Here is a 19,517-nt window from a genome sequence, read left to right on the forward strand (position 1 = left end):
CAATTATAGAGACCACCCCCGGCAAAAGAAAAGATGTGATAGTAGTAAAGGCTGCAACATAAGCAATATCAGCAACTCATTTCTTAGTATTGCAACGGAAAGTGAAACGACACAAAAATCCATACGAAAAAGGAGATTATCACTGAAAAAGAGCTAGAAAGCGATGACCACAAATGCTCGCAGTCTAAGCAACAAAGTTCATGATCTGCAAGCCCTGATATTAGAGGCAGATCTAGATATTGTTGCGGAACCCACAAGGGAAAAAGCGATATTAGATCTGGTCCTCACAAATGGAGAGAGTATCTCTAATGTTCGAGTGGGTGCTCACCTGGGTAGTAGCGATCATCAAACAGTTTGGTTTGATATAACGGCTAAAGTGGAGAGCGGCCGCACGATACTTAAAGTCCTAGATTTCAAACGTACGGACTTTAATGCAATGGGAAAGTACCTGAAGAAAGAGCTGTTAGGATGGGAGGACATAAGAGAAGTGGAAAGACAGTGGTCTAAGCTGAAAGGAGCGATAAAAATGGCTACGGACCTTTATGTGAAGAAAATCAATAAAAACAAGAGAAAAAGGAAGCCGATATGGTTCTACAACCTAGTGGCTGAGAAAATAAAGGCGAAAGAGTTGGCGTTCATGAAATATAAAAAACCCCAAGAAGAGGAGAGCAGAAAGGACTACAGGGTGAAACTGAAAGAAGCCAAGAGAGAGATACGTTTGACGAAGGCACAGGCGGAAGAACAAATGGCTAAAAATGTAAAAAAGGGAGATAAAATTTTTTTCAGATATATTAGTGAAAGGAGGAAGATAAAAAATGGAATTGCTAGGCTAAAAGATGCTGGGAACAAATATGTGGAGAGTGATGAGGAGAAAGCAAATGTGCTAAACAAATACTTCTGTTCTGTGTTCACAGAAGAAAATCCTGGAGAAGGACCGAGATTGTCTGGCAAAGTTACATGAGAAAATGGAGTAGATTCTGCGCTGTTCACGGAGGAGGGTGTTTATGAGCAACTTGAAAAACTGAAGGTGGACAAAGCGATGGGACCAGACGGGATCCATCCCAGGATACTAAGGGAGCTCAGAGAGGTTCTGGCGAGTCCTATTAAAGACTTGTTCAACAAATCTTTGGAGACGGGAGTGATTCCTGGGGATTGGAGGAGAGCGGATGTGGTCCCTATTCATAAAAGTGGTCACAGGGATGAAGCAGGAAACTACAGGCCGGTGAGCCTCACTTCAGTTGTTGGAAAAATAATGGAAGTGTTGCTGAAAGAAAGGATAGTGTATTTCCTTGAATCTAATGGGTTACAGGATCCGAGGCAACATGGCTTTACAAAAGGTAAATCGTGCCAAATGAACCTGATTGAATTTTTTGATTGGGTGACCAGAGAGCTGGATTGAGGACATATGCTAGATGTAATTTACTTGGATTTCAGCAAAGCCTTTGATACAGTTCCTCATAGGAGGCTGTTGAACAAACTTGAAGGGCTGAAGTTAGGACCCAAAGTGGTGAACTGGGTCAGAAACTGGCTGTCGGACAGACGCCAGAGGGTGGTGGTTAATGGAAGTCGCTCGAAGGAAGGAAAGGTGACTAGTGGAGTCCCTCAGGGTTCGGTGCTGGGGCCAATCCTGTTCAATATGTATGTAAGTGACATTGCTGAAGGGTTAGAAGGAAAAGTGTGCCTTTTTGCAGATGATACCAAGATTTGTAACAGAGTAGACACCGAAGAGGGAGTGGAAAATATGAAAAAGGATCTGCAAAAGTTAGAGGAATGGTCTAATGCCTGGCAACTAAAATTCAATGCAAAGAAATGCAGAGTAATGCATTTGGGGATTAATAATAGGAAGGAACCGTATATGCTGGGAGGAGAGAAGCTGATATGCACGGACGGGGAGAGGGACCTTGGGGTGATAGGGTCCGAGGATCTAAAGGCGAAAAAACAGTGTGACAAGGCAGTGGCTGCTGCCAGAAGGATTCTGGGCTGTATAAAGAGAGGCATAGTCAGTAGAAGGAAGAAGGTGTTGATGCCCCTGTACAGGTCATTGGTGAGGCCCCACTTGGAGTATTGTGTTCAGTTTTGGAGACCGTATCTGGTGAAAGACGTAAGAAGACTTGAGGCGGTCCAGAGGAGGGCGATGAAAATGATAGGAGGCTTGCGCCAGAAGATGTATGAGGAGAGACTGGAAGCCCTGAATATGTATACCCTAGAGGAAAGGAGAGACAGGGGAGATATGATTCAGACATTCAAATACTTAAAGGGTATTAACGTAGAACAAAATATTTTCCAGAGAAAGGAAAATGGTAAAACCAGAGGACATAATTTGAGGTTGAGGGGTGGTAGATTCAGGGGCAATGTTAGGAAATTCTACTTTACGGAGAGGGTGGTGGATGCCTGGAATGCGCTCCCGAGAGAGGTGGTGGAGAGTAAAACTGTGACTGAGTTCAAAGAAGCGTGGGATGAACACAGAAGATTTAGAATCAGAAAATAATATTAAAGATTGAACTAGGCCAGTTACTGGGCAGACTTGTACGGTCTGTGTCTGTGTATGGCCGTTTGGAGGAGGATGGGCAGGGGAGGGCTTCAATGGCTCGGAGGGTGTAGATGGGCTGGAGTAAGTCTTAACAGAGATTTCGGCAGTTGGAACCCAATCACAGTACCGGGTAAAGCTTTGAATTCTTGCCCAGAAATAGCTAAGAAGAAAAAAAAAAAAAAAATTTAAATTGAATCAGGTTGGGCAGACTGGATGGACCATTCGGGTCTTTATCTGCCGTCATCTACTATGTTACTATGTTACTATGCAGGGAAGAGCAGGGCTGCAGGTTGGTATCTCATGAGATACCATATTGGTCCTGTCTTCTCTGCAGCTTATTAGCTGTCTGAGGATACCTTAACAGCACAGAAGTAGGAATACCCTAACAGCTGAGGCATACCCTAACAGATACAGTGTAGTTAAGGGGTTGTCAGGGGAACAGAGGCTGAAGGAAGAGATACAAAATTTAAAAGTCATAATAGAGCTGAAGTGAACAAAAGCAGCGGGAGGCATGGATAGTGATACAAAGATAATTGCAGCCTATTGGTCAGACATTCATAAGGAAGCTTAGCCATCTAACAGGCTGCAGGGAACAGCACATTTTATTAAATTGTAACTTGATAAACGAGCGAGGTCTTGCAATACGAGTATTTACAGTATATGTGTGTTAGGTCATCATAACTGAGCTGATGGTTCTTTTGCATTAAAGTTTTTGGGTTATGGAACGAATCGTCTTGAGTTTGCATTATTTCTTATGGGGAAATTTGCTTTGATATATGAGCGTTTTGGATTACAAACATGTTTCCTGAACGAATTACGCTCGCAAACCAAGGTTTTATTGTATTTCTTACACGGATAAATTTGTCCCTGTCCCCGAGGGATCTATCTCCATCCCTATCCCATTCCTGCAAGTTCTTTCCCTGTCCCTGCCATCTGCAGGAGCCTCAAACACTTTAAAATCATGTGTTCAGGCTTATGTGGATGAGAGGACAGAGCTGGCAGGGATGGGGCAGAGACAGAACTCATGGGGGCAGGTTAGAGATAGATCCCGCAAGGGCAGGGAGAAATTTGGCCCCGTCATTCTATACTTATAGCCTATTGGTCCTGTCTCCTCTGCAGCTTACTAATAATCACTCACCCCACTTTCCCCAGAGAAGCTCGGTCTTCCAAGTACTTAATACCGTATGCATTTAGTTGTAATAATTAATTGCATCACATCACCACTAAGGATTCTGCAATAGGAATAATCACTTTTCCCATTCCATGCCCCATCTAATCCCGGCTCAGCTGTGCATTTTTTTTAGTAAATCACATGTCCCAATTCTAATTTGTGGACTTGGTAGCAAGAGATACTTGCGTCTCCGCTTGTTTAAAAAGTGGCTTATAAAATTTAAATATAAAGAGAGAAAGACTTGCAGTTTTAACCACATCCCTACTCTCGAGCTGCTCAGCCGACTGCAGTCGATTACCATGCTTGAATTTTGCTGGGAACTGGAAGCCACGCCTTGATTTTCAGGCTCTGCCTGTAGAACCGGCTGCACTTTGCTTTCCCATCCTCTCACCTCTTTACCAGGCCCAGCTCATTGGCTCGCCGGGCTCCCAGTTGAACCAATCAGCGAACAGCAGCAGTAGCAGCTTAATGGGTAGCACAGGACAGACTGATCCGGGCAGGGTAGAGTTCTCGGGGCTGGGAGCAGCGCGCGCTGGCTGTGTGATTCTCTGCATTTTCTGCGGCAGGTAAGTCTTGACGTTTCTGCACCCCTTCGATCCTATGTTCACATTTTCTTCTGGGGCAGCGGCTCGGCGCTTCTCAACCACATGTGACAGAGTCTCGGAACTTTTAAGCGAAAAAAAGAAGGAGGAAACAACTTTATTGTTGGTCCTGTAAGCATCATCCTCGTTCCAGCTAAAGAGGAGAAAAAAAGTGAGGCCAATAATGTAGAAGGATAACTAACATTGATGAATCTCTCTCCATTGATGTCCTCACTTTTTTCTCCCCTTTGTTTAGTTCCATGAGGCGGATATCTCCTTATTCTTTATCACTCTACTATCCAGAGATAAAAGATGGCCGTTCAACCGTCGATTCCTGCCTAGCACCACTATCCAAAATGCTTCCCAGATTTAGGGAGTAGATTAATAATTGCTAATATATGCTTCCTCCGAGGAAAGGATGAACCTGGGATCTCATTGATCCTTAGATATGCCACTGAGAATGCCACAATGCCACATGCTGGTACCTCAGAAGGCAGAGCTCTCTCCCTCTGCACAATTTAGAGCAGCAGTACTGGTTGGTTTCTTTAGTTGGTCATCTTATATTGGCTCTTTGGATCTCCTTTCCTTTTTATCTTAACTTAAACCATTAAGAATAGCCATACTGGCTCAGTTGCATGGTCTGTTCAGCCCAGTGTCCACTTCCAACAGTTGCCAATCCAAGTCAGAAACCTGGCAGTAGAGAATGACATGGGGACAAATTTTTCCCCGTCCCTGCAGGAACTCAATTCCTCTGTCCCATCCATGTGAGTTTTGTTGCTGTCCCTGTCACATTCCTTGTAAGCTCTACCTTAACCGCACAAGGCGCAAACAGTTATGATTTTAAAGAGTTTGAAGCTTGTGCAGATGAGGATGGAGCTTGTAGGAATGCGGCAGGGACAGGAAAAGAACTCGCCGGGATGGGACGGGGAAATGAGTTCCTGCGGGGATGGGGAAAAATTTGTCCTCGTGTCATTCTCTACCTGGCAGGAATCCCAAGTACCCTAGTAGCAAGATTCCAAGCTACTAGTCCCAGGAATAAGTAGTGGTTTTCCATGTCTATCTTAATAGCAATTTTTGAGGTTTCCTCCAGGAACTTGTCCAAAACTTTTTAAAACCCAGATTTTGCTAACTGCTTTTATTTCAACTTCTGGCAACAAGTTCCAGAGCTTATCTCTTTCACTGGGCGAGAAAAATAAAAGTGTAGTGTGGTTTGTAGCACTGGCCGCGTAGGAGCTGTTAACATCGCAGCCAGTGCTAAAAACCACGCTACACTTTTGGAAAGGGGAGGGGGGGTTAATGGATTATCCTTTCATGAATTCATCTTTGCCTATAAAAACATAAAAGGGTTGGGACAAATTGAAGCCTAGTATCATGTTTCCAACAGTGGCCAGTCCAGGTCACAAATACCTGGCAAGATCTCAAAGAGGAAAAGAGATTTTATGCTGCTTATCCTAGAAATAAACAGTAGGGTTTCCCAAGTCCATCTTAATAATAGCTTATGGACTTTTAAGAAATGCTCTAAACTTTTTTCTCTCTCTCTACTATATATAAATATTCCTTCATCTGTGATCCTCTCTCCCTCTCTTTCCCTAATATTCTCTTTTTCTCTTTCCCAATACATGATCCCCTTTCCCTCCATCAACCTCCCTGCATTCAGGCTTTTTCGTCTTCATTCTCATTTTCCATCTTCTCACAATTTTCTCCATCCAATGGGGATATTGTCATGCTGGGTCAGACCTAAGGACTGTGTAGCCCAGTATCCTGTTCCCAACAATGGCCAGCCCAGGTTACAAGTACCTGGCAGGATCCCAAAGGTAGTTTTCATGCTGCTTTCAAATAGTTTTTATTGAAGGAACAAATACAAACTACAAGAAATATCAGTGCAATACAATCAACAAATCCCCAGCCTAACAAGCAGAGCCCAAACTCGTATGGCTCCATTTCATGCTGCTTATATCCAGGGACAAGTAGTGGCTTTCCCGTGTCTGTGTTAATAAGTTTATGGACTTTTGCTCTAGGAATTTGTCCAAACCTTTTAAAAATCCAGCTATACTGTTTTACCACTTTTTCCAGCAAAGAATTCCAGAGCTTAACTATAGACTGAGTGAAGAAATATTTTATTTGTTCTTGTACAATTCCGCTCTATTCCTGGACTAGTGGGTTATTTTCCTATGATCGCCAGAGAGCTTATAGGGAGCCTCATTATATAGTCTTGAGCCCCTCCCCTCTTACCTCAGAACTGCCCTCCAGAAGTCCAAGTTTTTTTCCCAACAAGTCAGACTGTAGGAGCTTGCCTCTTTCTTTAACTTCAGTATTTTTGTTTGCAAATTCCACCCTTGTGCTGCAGAGGTTCCCTGCGGGGGACAGCTCTGGCTGAGGGGGATCAAAGACTTTACATAAAGTCTGTTTCCAGGGGTTTGGCTGTCTGTCAGTACACCCTCTTGACAGCCTGCATATCAGTTCAGGGCTTAGGGACTGTTCCCTTGGGAGCCTGATCACTCCAGGTTCTTCTGCTAGTGTTTCTGAGTGCAGGCTGCGTGGCTCCGTGGAGGTGTTCCCAGGATCGGTGCTGACTGTATTCCTCTGCCAGGTCGCATGCACGGTGTGTCTCAGGGTGGCGGAGGTCCCCAACTGTTGGTGTCGGGCTGGGGAGAGCAATCAGAAGATCAGCAGTCCAGTCAACATACTTGTAGAGGCAGAGGATCTCCTTGTGAGCTGTTTCAGCTTCCATTGCAGCAGTACACAGCACCTCATGGAAGAGCGAGTATGGGTCTGACAGCCTAAATCAGTGATTTGGGGGGTCTCAAAAAGGTTTTTTTTGAAGGTTTGGTGGTATGCCCTGGTCCCCCCCCCCTAAAATCCTAAAACCATTAAACCATTGTGTAATGGTTTATAAAGAGGACAGATATGTCTTCTATGAAACACAGCAAATTTATTTCCAATAAGAATAATTCTTGAGAAATTATGGGTATATCTGGTTCATATTTAGCTCAGAAAGAATATTTTAAGAGCAACCAGACTGCATCTTTATTTTCTGTTTATTTTATTTACTTATTTGTTAAAAATTTCAGCTTATTATTATCAGCTCCTCCTCTAGTTACTGGTAATATAATATAATAATTATTTTCTCTTAAATTCTTGAATGTTAATCTTATGCTTGTTTCTGTTTACATTGTATTTTTTCTTTGATTTGCAATTTGAAAGTTGTCAAATATTAAACTCAATAAAATATATAATTACAAAAAAAAAAAATCCTAAAACCACTGATTTTTAGGGGACCCTGTGCTTTACCCTGGCTATTTTATTATTGGATTTTCCTGATTTTGATTTAAAGTTATTTTTAGCCTCTACAAACTTCATTTTCACAAGAAAACCGGTCAAATGGACTCCCCAGGGCTGTATGTTGTGAATTCATTTCTTATTTGTGGTGGATGACTATCCGGAGGGCGGTCGTGCACTGCAGCATGAGAGGGGGGTGAAATTTCAGCGGCCCAAGTATCCTTGACTTTTGAAGGGGGTCCTGCTTCTGATTCTGGCCGGGGGAACCAAGAAAAGTCGACTGCGGGTACCAAGGATGGCGCAATTGTCGCTCCTGCTAAGTGCAGCTGCAATTCATCGGCCAAACCTCATAAATCCTCCAAGTATGCTAAGAAGGGTCTGCAGGAGGTGGCTTCTGCTGCGAATGATGGGTTTTCCCCAAATTTATTAACATGATGTATTAGGCTTATTTGGCAAAGAAACTGATTCCAGCCACCCCTTCTGCAAGCATCCTCACTGCTGGGGGGACCAGGACTCGGGGATTATACCTGGCTCTCCCATGGTGGCTAAAGGTGGTGCGTCGGCAGTTGCTGTGGTCAACCAGAATACCCTGACCATGCCCTTAAACAGGCTGGCACTACCACCGCGAGGGATGTTGCAACTCTTGCGGACCTCTGGATCTGGTTGAGGATCCCATGGTACGGAGATTTTTTAAACTCACTCATCTGGCTGATTTTATTTCTGAGTCATTTCAGGAGTTGAAGCTGGAAGTTGCTTCATCCATCAAAAAGGAATGCTCTCTTATGAGTATTGAGAGACTGCAAGCAGCCTCTTTTCCGGATCATCCAGACATAGTTAAGATGCTCAGGGACACTTAGAAGGTGCCTGAAGGCCCCTTGAAATGTACCAAAGCCATGGCTCGGCTCTATCCGGTGTTTTGTGTCTCCAAAAGTTGATTTCTTTATGTCACAGGTTATTAAACACACATCTCTCCCCATTGATGGGGGATTGTGCTGAAGGATGTTCAGGACCGCAGAATGGATTTTATCCTCAAGCACATCTTTGATTCAGCGGCAGCCTCCTCCTTTGTGGCCAGGGCCTGTCATTCTAAGCTCCACTACGATCTGGACACTATTGTGATCTGGGATCTCGCATTCCTGATCTCAGGGATAGATGGCATGGCAGATGCAAACTGTAGGCTTATTCAGTTTTGGTGCAGAGGATGTTGTGGATCTGGCAATGGCCTGGGGATTCGTCTATGAAGGCGACCTTAAGCTGGTTACCTTTTAAGAGACAACTTCTCTGCGATACCCATTTAATTCCTGAGTGTAGGAGCATTTATCTTGTTGACCTGCAGTAAAACCCTCTACAGCAGCTTGATAAAAGGAGGTGGGGGTTAAAGAATAAGTTATCCCTTGACACACCTTGAGACCTCTGAGGTCCTCTTAAGGAGCATTACTATCTCACCAAAAGAAATTGTATGTTTTGATACCCACCAGAAATTCTTCTCAGGAGTATTATATCTCTGCTATTTGAATTTCAGTGCTGTTAAATAAGTATATTTTTGGAATTGTTTCATGGTAGTCAATTAAGTTTCAATTTACTGATTTTGAGTTTACCTCATTCCATATTTATGTTTTATATTTGGTGATTTTACTATTGTTATACTGTTAACAAAATTGTAAGTTTTATGTTGAACTGTATTTGCTGTAAACTGCCTTCAATAAATCTCTTTATAAAGGTGGTTAATAAATTGCAATAAATAAATACATATCTGACAGTTTGTGCAAATCCCTGTTATCCCAGGACAAGCAGGCAGCATATTCTCTACATGTGGGCGATGTCATCCACGGAACCCCGTCGCGGACAGCCTTTCAAGCAAACTTGATTGAAGATCTTCATAGTTTGCTAGTGCTGCACCACCAAAGCGCGAGTTCCTTCCCGCCCGAGTCAGGGCGCGCATCTCCTCAGTGTGGCCTCAGTTCTTGTTTTTCCGCGGAGCCAAGAAGCCTTGTTCTATAGCTATGCTGTTTTACTACTTGCCTTCTCGCACCATGGCTTTCTTTGCTTTATTTTATTTCTTTAAGTCGTTGTGCAGTGCATCTTTTATTTAAAACAAAAACAAACCATTTGATTTTTTTCCTGCTGGTTTTCATCCGGCGGGCCTTGCTTGGGCTAGGCCCTGCCACTAGCCCTCGTTCGGCTGTGGCTGTATTTTCTTTTTCTCTCCCGGCCTCTTACCAGGTTCAACAAGTGTGGGTAGTGTGGCCGGGCCAGTTACTTCATAGGACCCGAACATTGTCCTGAGTTCTGCCCGGGCTCTGCTACCCTTCGGAAACAAAATTCTTATAGTGGGCTTCAGTGACGACCTTGGCCTCGTCTTCTCAAACCTCGACCTCGAGTCTCTTCTACTGTGCCTCGTGGGATTCCTTCCTTGGGTAAGTCTCCTCTTTCCTCCCCAGGTACGCTACCTAAGAATTGCCTCCAGCTGAGTCTCAGGCAATCCTGGCAACGAGTGCAGTCATGCCAGCCTCTTCGAGACCTTCGAAGCGTGCCTCCATTAATAGGGAATACTCATCCTCGAGGTTGCCCTCTATGCACCTTCAATACCAGTTTCATTGGTATGGTGCCAACTTTCTGGACAGGATCCAGGAGTTTAGCACTGTGTTTGCTCAATTTGCTCCAGCCTCGACCCTATTCCCTGCAAACCATTCTGAGCGTATCCTCGATGCGCAACCTGCTGCATTTCTGGGGCTTGCTGTCAAACTTCGAGGCAGTCAACATGCCTCGTTCTGCTGAGGCTCCTCTGTTCAAGGCAAGCTTCGGCCTCCTCTCTTCCTCGTCCTTCGAGGCCTTGAGGGAACTTCCTGACTTGGGCAGGGTCCCGGCCTCGACCTAGCCTCCTGCAAGCCAGTCGGAGCATGACTTCGAGGCACGCCCTGCTTGGTCTCTGAGGCCTCATGCCTCGACTTCGACTGAGGCCTCGTGCCTTGTCCTCGACCGGGGCCTTGTACCTCGACCTGAGACCTCGTGCCTCGACTGGAGCCTCATGCCTCGACCTCAGCTGAGTCCTCATGCCTCAACTGAGTCCTTGCCTGGCCAATCCTAGCCTTGTACTCTAACTGTCGGGTTGAGGCTGTCAGGAAGCCTCGATCTGCTTTAGCCTCAAGGTACTCCTCCCCTTCAAGGTACCTCTGTTCAAGGCAGGATTCGGATCCCTCTTTTCCTTGTCCTTCGAGGCTTCGTGGGAACCTTCCAGACCTGGGATGGGTCTCGGCCTCGACCCAGCTTCCAGCACGACTGTGCATGTTTTCGAGGCACACCCTCTCTGTGACCTTGTGCCTCATCCTCGACTGAGTCTTCGCCTAGTCAATCCTGGCCTTGTCCTCTTGCTGTCAAACTTCGAGGCAGTCAAGATGCCTCGTTCTGCTTCTGCCTCGAGATACTCCTCTCCATCGAGGCACCTCTGTTCGAGGCGGGATTCTGATCCCTCTTTTCCTTATCCTTCGAGGCTCTTGAGGGAACTTTTTAGTCCTGGGCAGGGTCTCAACCTCGACCCAGATTCCTGCAAGCCAGTGGGAACATGTCCTCGAGGCGCCCCCTGCTTGGTATCTGAGGCCTCATGCTTCGTCCTCAACTGCGTCTTCGCCTGGTCACTCCAGGCCTTGTGCTTTAGCTGTCCAGTTTTGAGGCCGTTATGAAGCTTCACTCTTTCTACTTCGTGGTACTCCTCTTCATCGGGGCACCTCTGTTCGTGGCAGGATTCGGATCCCCTTTTTTCCTCATGCTTCTAGGCTCTTTGGGGACTGTTCCAGGTCCAGCTAGGGTCTCGTTCTGGAGGTCCTCATCTGCCTCGTTCCACGCCACCTCGAGCTTTTTTTCGAGGCCCTGAGCCTTCTCTCCTGCCCATAGGAGGTCGTCTCAGTCTTCACTGTCCTCAGTGGGAGCTGATTACCTCGGACCTCTGGGTTCTCACCATCGTTCGGAAGGGGTACTCACTTTAATTCCTGGAAGTGCCACCCGACCTGCCTCCAAGGGAGTGTCCTTCCAACAGGTCGCAACTTCCCCTTCTTCGGGAGGCCCGGGCTCTCCTTCTCCTCTGGGCTGTAGAGGAGGTTCCCTTGTGCCAACGAGACACATGGTTTTACTCCAGTTATTTTCTAATCTAATCTAATCTAAACCTTAAGTTTATATACCGCATCATCTCCATGACTTGCATCCCATTCTGGATCTACGAGCACTCAACAAATTTCTTGTCAAAGGAATTTTTCGCATGCTCTCTCTTCCCACATTATACCCCCTGATGGACGAGGGGGATTGGTTATGCTCGCTGGATCTCAAAGAGGCTTACACTCGCATCCCGATTCATCCAGCCTCTCACAGATTTCTGAGATGTCAGGGGGGGGGGGAATTTCCACCTACAATACCGAGTTCTCCCTTTCGGACTCGCCTCTTCCTCAAAGGTTTTCACGAAGTGCCTCGTTGTGGTGGCAGCAGCCCTGCGGTCGCAGGGTCTTCAGGTGTTTCCATACCTCGAAGACTTGCTCATAAAGGCGTCGTCTTGTCCGGCGGTTATTGCAGCGACCTGACATTCCTTCCAAATCTGGGCTTTGAGGTAAACTTCCTCAAGTCCCAGTTGTATCCTTCTCAATCTCTCCAATTCATCGGAGCAGTACTGGACACGCTTCGACTCTGCTCATTCCTGCCTCAACCTCGTCAGGATGCCCTCATTCATAAGCACCCCATGCATACGAGGAAGAGTCTTTCGTGAGGACCTTCTGCAGAGGGGATGCGCGTGAAACAAAACCTCTGGAAAGACTGGAAGAGAGCATCTACCAGCAGAGAGACTGTCTCAACACAGGAATCACTGCAATGTGTCGAGAGACGGGATCTCGATCCTGTCGCCACTGCGATGCCAGGGTCCACTGTGGCGTCCTGTTTCTCAGCGAACAATCTCCAACTGGTTGGCTGCTTGTATCTCTCTGCTATGCTCAGGCTGGTCTCCCTTTTCAGGGTCGAGTCACGGGGCATAAGGTTAGAGTGTTGGCGGCATCTATTGCTTTCCTCAAATCAACTCCTTGTGAGGAAATCTGCAAGGCTGCCACTTGGTCCTCGGTTCATATATTCACCTCTCCCTTCTGTCTGGATACTTTTTCCAGACGTGACGGCCATTTTGGCCAGTCTGTTTTGCAACATCTGTTTTCCTGAATTGCCAACTCCCCCACCGTCCCTTCTGGTTAGCTTGGAGCTCACCCACATGTAGAGAATATGCTGCCTGCTTGTCCTGGGATAAAGCACAGTTACTTACCGTAACAGGTGTTATCCAGGGACAGTAGGCAGATATTCTCACAACCCACCAGCCTCCCCTGGTTGGCTTCTTTGCTAGCTATCTGAACTGAGGCCACGCTGAAGAGACACGCGCCCTGACTCGGGCGGGAAGGCACTCGCGCATGTGCAGTGCAGCAAAGCAAACATTGAAGATCTTCAATCAAGTTTGCTTGAAAGGCTGTCCGTGATGGGGCTCTGTGGATGATGTCACCCACATGTAGAGAATAAGACAGCCTGAATTTTATCTAGGTCAAAGTGGTTGGATAGGTCAGGATTGCAGCTGTCTTGTGTAATTGCTGGGAGAATGTCACAAGCTGTAGTTACATAAAGAGGAATAATCAAAAGCTTTATTTGGGTTAGGGAAGTGGCTTGGAGGAGTTCTGATCATTAGGCAACATCTTCAGGATTAGCCCTGGCTGTTGACTTTAACAAAGAGGCATGGACCTTCTGTTCAGGGTAGTTTGTTACTCCCTGTGCTTTAGCAAATTCGAAAGGCCAAACCGCTTCAGGCAAAACAACTTGAAGGAAACAAGTAGGGAATAGAGCTGTCTGATTCAGGAAAAAATTATTTGATTTGATTTTCGATTTTGCCAATTGAATCAATTTTTTGATTCAGTTCTTTTTCTATGACATAGCTTTAAAATTAGCTGGTGGGTTTATTTTGCAGCCTTTTCACCCACCCCACCCCCTTTGCCCTTTTCAAACCCATGTCAGCGCTGTCAAGTGTAGGCAAAACAAATACTGTTAAATCCTAGCTTGTGCTCGTTTGCTAACAGCACCTTTGGCAGGATACACATTTCATATATGATGTATTGTAATCACAAAAGAGAAAATACGCCCCTCCCCCCTTTATAAAGCCTCATTAGCGTTTTTTATCGATGGCCACGTGGTAAAAATTCTGACGTTCATAGGAATTCTATGAGTGTTGGAGGTTTTACCTCCATGGCCAGCGAAAAAAAATTGACATCAGAATTAGCTGCTGGGCTGGTGGCGTGCAATCGCTGTACCTGCCTGGCCCTTCCCAGCAATTTGTTCCGTTTGTACCTTGCTCTCGGGCCGCAGCAAGGCCATAGCTTGCGGTGCTGCGCTGATGTGTTCGACCTGCTGCAGAGCCAGGAGTCGTCTCCCCTCACTGCTGCTGCTTCGTTGAATTAAATCCACCGGGCAGGCTTGGGAGGGGGACGAGGACAGAGGCTGGAAGGCAGTGAGGGGAACATAGGAGGGAGGGAGGAAGAGACAATTGTTGGGTCTGAGGAAGGGCGGGGGGAGAGGACAAAGGCTGGAAGGCAGTGAGGGGAACATAGGAGGGAAGGAAGGAGGGAGGAAGGGACAATTATTGTGCCTGAGGAAGGAAAGAAAGAAATTACCAGACAACAAAGGTAGGAAAAATGATTTTATTTTCAATTTAGTGATCAAAATGTGTCAGTTTTGAGAATTTATATCTGTGTATATATTTTGCACATTGCATATTTAAAAAAAGTCATCTGCCTTGACATCTGTGCCCTGTCCCTGCTGCCCTGTGCCCTCTTCCAGCCTACCACTAGAGTATGTATGTGTGTATTTATAGCTGTACTAGTTTTTTAGCCCGTTACATTAACAGGTGCTAGAATAGATGTGTAGACTTAGGCTTTTCTTTTCTTTCTTTCTCTTTCTGTCTCTCCCCCCTGTCCAGCAGCACCCCTTCCCTGCTCCCCCTGTCCAGCAGTAGCCCTTTTTCCTTGCTTTTACCTACCCATATTCAGGCTCCCATTTCCCCTTTTACCTTCCCTATTTCCGTCTTGCGTTGGTGGGATTTGGGCTCCAGGGCAGCTGACTTGTACATCAGGTGCCGAAGCACCCTTGCACGGGGCCTCTGCTGGGCCGCGGGGAGCTGGTTGAGCTCGGTGTCCGGGGTTGTCGGGTAGATCTTCCGGACCGCGGGAGAAGTAGGTTGTGTCTGGTAAATGACAGGATAGCATCGTGGCTTCCATAGTCCCTTGCCGCCCCCCCCTTCCCTTTCCTTCCCGCAGTCCCCTCTGCTTGTTTAACTTTCTGGCGGCTCCTCTCACGATCGCTGCCTGTGTCAGAAGCCTTCTCCGATGCAGGAGCTGCTCGTGAGAGGAGCCGCTGCAGCGTCTTTTAAGTTAAAAAGAAACTTTGGCCGGTATGACTGTATTTCCGGGATGGAGGACTGCGCGAGGTGGAGAGCAGGGAGGCCATCGTTTTTCAATTTGTGTGGTGGCCACATGCACAGCTAAGCGCAAATGCACACTCCTGCCAGCCAGGGACCTATGGATCACGTAGGTAAGAGTGCGCATGCATGCTTAGCGTTTTATTATAGTAGATTCTCTATATGTCTGTGTTTTGAAAGAGAAGAAGAGCTGTCTGAAAGGTTCAGTTCCTTAATCCCTATGTTATGTTATTGTGATTCAGTGTTTGTATGCTGTAGTGCTGGAACTGCTTTTCCCATAGAAATGCATTGGGGTATTTTAGTTAGGGAGGAAGCACCCTCACACTTTGGCTCAGGTCCCCTCTAAACTTGTAGCACCTGTTACATGGCTGGCAGGGATGCTGAAGTCCCATCAGCCAAAGAATTTTGTTGCTGAGGCGCTCTTTTCCTTCTCTCTGTGCTATAGAATAAAGGAAGGTATCATGTATAGTTTTTCTTTTCTCTGCTCGGTCTTCGGGGTTGGTAGCCTGATAGTTCAGTGGCTAGTATCAACTTTGTCAGCACTGGCTTCCTCATAAGACCTATATCTATATGTATTTTTTGTGATTTTTATCCTGTGTTCAGTGTTTATATTCTCCTATTTAAATGTATTTAAATACTATCTTAAATAATATAAGTTTAAAACTTATCTCAAAAGTTTATGTTGCTTGTCACGCCAACATGTTTCGCCCTGAGGCTGTTTCAAGAATAAGTCTCCTACAAACATACGGTAAGTAAAATTCTTATTAGACTCAATATAAAATACTTTGTGTGCCAAATAAAAGGACTAAAGATCATCCGTGTCAACTTTTATGGATAATAATTACCCCTTGAAATGTTTTCCTCACCATCATGATGTAAGGCTTCTCCTATTCAAGATGACTGCGGTGTTTTTGATCATTATTTAAGCCTCCCTCTACAACTATATCATAGTATGACAGCAGCGAATCAGGGCTCAGACTAAAGACATCCATTCTATTTCCTGGTTTAAGCCAAAAGATGTCACAGTATTAAGTGTGTAAATCCATCTCTGCTCACTATAGTTCAATCTGCGTTTGTAATGACCTCTCTCCCACCCTTCTTTTATATGATCAATTACTCTCCACCTACTGTTATCCATTGTGTGAGCCAAATCTTGCCAATGTTAGGCGAGTGGGGCTTGCAGTATTTCATTTATTATTCTTGATTTATGTTCGTTGAGGCTAATATTAATAAGGCGACTCGTCCTCCCCACATATATCAATCTACAAGGACACACAATGGCATACACTACATTGTGGGATTTACATGTTATGGCAGTGCATGATTTTTCTATCTGGTGATTCCCATTCCTCCCCTTCTCTAGTTTTTGTACACCACTGACAGTAGCCACATTTTACATGACCTAATTCACTGCCATCTGTTGTTTCACCCTCCAGATACCTGTGTTTGGATAAACATTCCCCTAGATTTTTCCCTCTGCTATATGCAATGGTTGGAAATTCATCAAACAGATTGGGTATTATCTGTAGAATATGCCAGTGTTTTTTCATGCTATTCACTAGAATAGTGTTCTTCAACTTTTGACACCTATAGACTGATGGAAATTACATTATCCCAGGACAAGCAGGCATGATATTCTCACATGTGGGTGACGTCATCTAAGGAGCCCCGATGCGGAAGCATTTTCAAGCAAACTTGATTGAAGATTTAAGTTTGCTCTGCTGCTCCACGCATGCGTGCCTTCCTGCTCCACTAGGGGGTGCATCCCCTCGTGGTCTCCAGTTCAAAATTTTCCGCTGAGCCTAGAAGTCGTGTTTTTTTCAGGCTCTGCCCCAACTGCCTTCTAGCACCGCAATTTCTTATTTTTTCATCGTTTAAGTCGCTGTGCGCAAAAGTTTTACCTTCTTCAACTTGATTCCTGCTTCGTTTGATCGACCCGGAGGCTTCCGGGTCCCCGTGGCCGCGTGGCTACTCGAGCCGCGGCCACTTTTGATTCTATGTCCCGGCCTTTGACCGGCTTTAAAAAGTGCACCCGGTGCGAGCGGCTTCTTTCCATCACAGACCCGCATCGCCGGTGCATCCTCTGCCTGGGGGCCGCTCATCCAACCGACTCCTGCCCCCAGTGCGCTACTTTCCAGAACCGGGCCCTCCGTCGAAGGAAAGCCCGCATGGCGGATCTTTTCGCCCCAGACCAACCCTCTACATCGGCCTCAAGGTCGGCCCCGGCCTTGACCTCGGCCCCGAATACCTCGGCATCGCCTCGAGACTCGACTCCGAAGTCCTCGGGACAACAGAAAGCCTCGGCTCCGGGTAAGTCCCCTCTTCCCTCTTCAGGTTCTGTACCAGTGAAGAAACCAACCTCGGGGACACCGGCGACGCATGGCGGAAGTCCCATGCTTACAAAGCCCTCCAAGCCTTCGGGCCGTGCCTCCACCACACGGGAATACTCTGATACGAGGTCGCCCCCGGTGGAGTGCTCCGAGGCAGGGGATATGCCCTCAATGCTGTCCGTGCCCGTCTTCCAGGACCTACTCCGAGCAATGATCTCGTCGGAGCTGTCCGCTGCAATGGCCCATCTACAACCGGCCTCTGCCTCGACCTCAACCCCGCATGTGCCAGACCAGCTTGAGCCTCGTGTCGAGCCACCTCGGGGGAAAGTGCGCAAGCTTCGCCGCATCTCATCCTCCTCGGACTCCTCGCCGAGGCACCCGAGGCGCTCTCCCTCCACAGACCGCCACAGGGCAAAACGTCGGGCCAAACCGACAGAAACCTCGAACCGCCGTACCTCTAATAAGGCCCGGGGTTCTCCCACTCTACGAGGACGTTCACCTACACCTCGTACGGGACCACTGAGGGTGGCGGAGTTATCACTCTCCAACCCACGCATCCTCCGAACTCCCCCTCGGACCGGGGCTCCGATCCGAGGTATCGAGCTTTCACCGAGGGAGTCCGGGTCGAGGTCACCGATCCGACATCGATCGGTACCCCGAACCCCGGCATCGTCTCCGAGGGGCTCCTCGAGACGTCGGAGATCCACGATCCCGGAACACTTTCACAGTGCTTCCTCGGCTTCGGAGCTTGGATCAGAACAGGAACCTCGCTACTCGAGGGAAGCCTCCCCTTCCTTCTCCACCCGACGAAGGTCTCGTTCATCGACCCCGCACGGGGCCTCGGGAACATCCCGACCATCCTTCTCGCGCTTTGTCCAGGACATGGGCCACGCTTTGAATTTAGACCTCCAGTCCGACTCCAGATACTCTAAAGAATACCTAGCGGAACTGGATATGCCATCACTGCCCAGAGAGTCCCTTCGCTTGCCGCCTAACCCAATACTCCAAAAGGCTCTGTTCAGGAACCTGGAGACCCCCTATATGGTCACAGCCGTGCCCTCCAAAATGGAGGCCAAGTACCGCACAGTACCCTTTCCGGGATTCAAACAACCGCAGCTCTCCCACCAGTCGCTGTTAGTAGAATCCTCCCTAAAAAAGGCCCACCCCTCCCGGGTCTCAGCGGCGGTCCCCCCAGGCCGAGAAGGCCGAACCCTAGACAAGTTCGGCAGGAGACTATACCAAAATGCGATGATGGCCTCTAGGGTGCAAAGCTACACTTTCACCTTCACATCCTACCTCAAACACCTCATTGGACTACTGAGAGCCTTTGAGACTGACCTACCAGCCTCCCGCCAAGGAGCGTTTAGCCTGGTCTTGGAATCCCTCTCCAACCTACGCCTCCATCTATTCCACGCGGCCTACGATGGCTTCGAACTCTCCTCCAGAGAGGCAGCCTTTGCTATCGCCATGCGCCGACTAGCTTGGCTACGCCTAGTCGACATGGACCCCAACTTACAGGACCGGTTGGCTAACCTCCCCTGTGTGGGAAAAGAACTATTCGATGACACTATCGAGGTGGCTACAAAACGCCTCTCCGAACATGAACGCTCATTTGCCTCCCTTGTCTGACAAAAGCCCAAACCGCCCGCGTCCAGGCTGTATAGGGCCCCTCCGCGCCGCTACCCACAAAAATCCACCCCTGCCTTCTCGCGGCCCCCACCCAGGCGTCCGCAAGCCCACCACCGGGCCATGCCCAAGTCCCAACCGCCTGCGACTACCAAACCATCCCCGTCCTTTTGACGGGATACGCGGAAGGGGGCGGGCCCCCTCCGCCATAGTCCCAGGCCTCCTTCCCATCGGGGGTCGGCTCAAAGCCTTTTACCCTCGCTGGGAACAAGTCACGTCGGACGCATGGGTCCTTGGCGTGATCTCATCAGGGTACTCTCTCAACTTTCGGGCCATTCCTCCGGACAACCCCCCAAGGAATTGCCCTCCCAACCGGACTCAGCTACCCCTACTCCTCTCCGAAGCTCGAGACCTGCTTCGCCTGAGAGCAGTGGAGAAGGTTCCCCCGACCAACGGGGGAAGGGCTTCTACTCCCGTTACTTCCTGGTACCGAAAAAAACGGGAGACCTACGCCCAATACTAG

The 19,517-nt window shown here is 47.5% G+C and overlaps 1 protein-coding gene and 1 long non-coding RNA gene across 2 annotated transcripts in view; one reads left to right on the forward strand and one right to left on the reverse strand.

Annotated features, from left to right (window-relative positions):
- The window catches only part of LOC117356441, an 85,740-nt gene extending 71,748 nt beyond the window's left edge, over window positions 1-13,992 (reverse strand). Inside the window, exon 1 of the long non-coding RNA XR_004538641.1 lies at window positions 13,913-13,992. This is a non-coding gene — a long non-coding RNA (uncharacterized LOC117356441). The remainder of the gene's footprint in view (window positions 1-13,912) is intronic.
- The window catches only part of LOC117356440 (glycoprotein-N-acetylgalactosamine 3-beta-galactosyltransferase 1-B-like), a 77,774-nt gene continuing 62,434 nt past the window's right edge, over window positions 4,178-19,517 (forward strand). Inside the window, exon 1 of the mRNA XM_033935645.1 lies at window positions 4,178-4,267. The gene's annotated coding sequence lies outside the window, so the exon portion shown is untranslated. The remainder of the gene's footprint in view (window positions 4,268-19,517) is intronic.

This window comes from Geotrypetes seraphini, chromosome 3 (genome assembly GCF_902459505.1).
Source record: "Geotrypetes seraphini chromosome 3, aGeoSer1.1, whole genome shotgun sequence".
Lineage (NCBI taxonomy): Eukaryota > Metazoa > Chordata > Amphibia > Gymnophiona > Dermophiidae > Geotrypetes > Geotrypetes seraphini.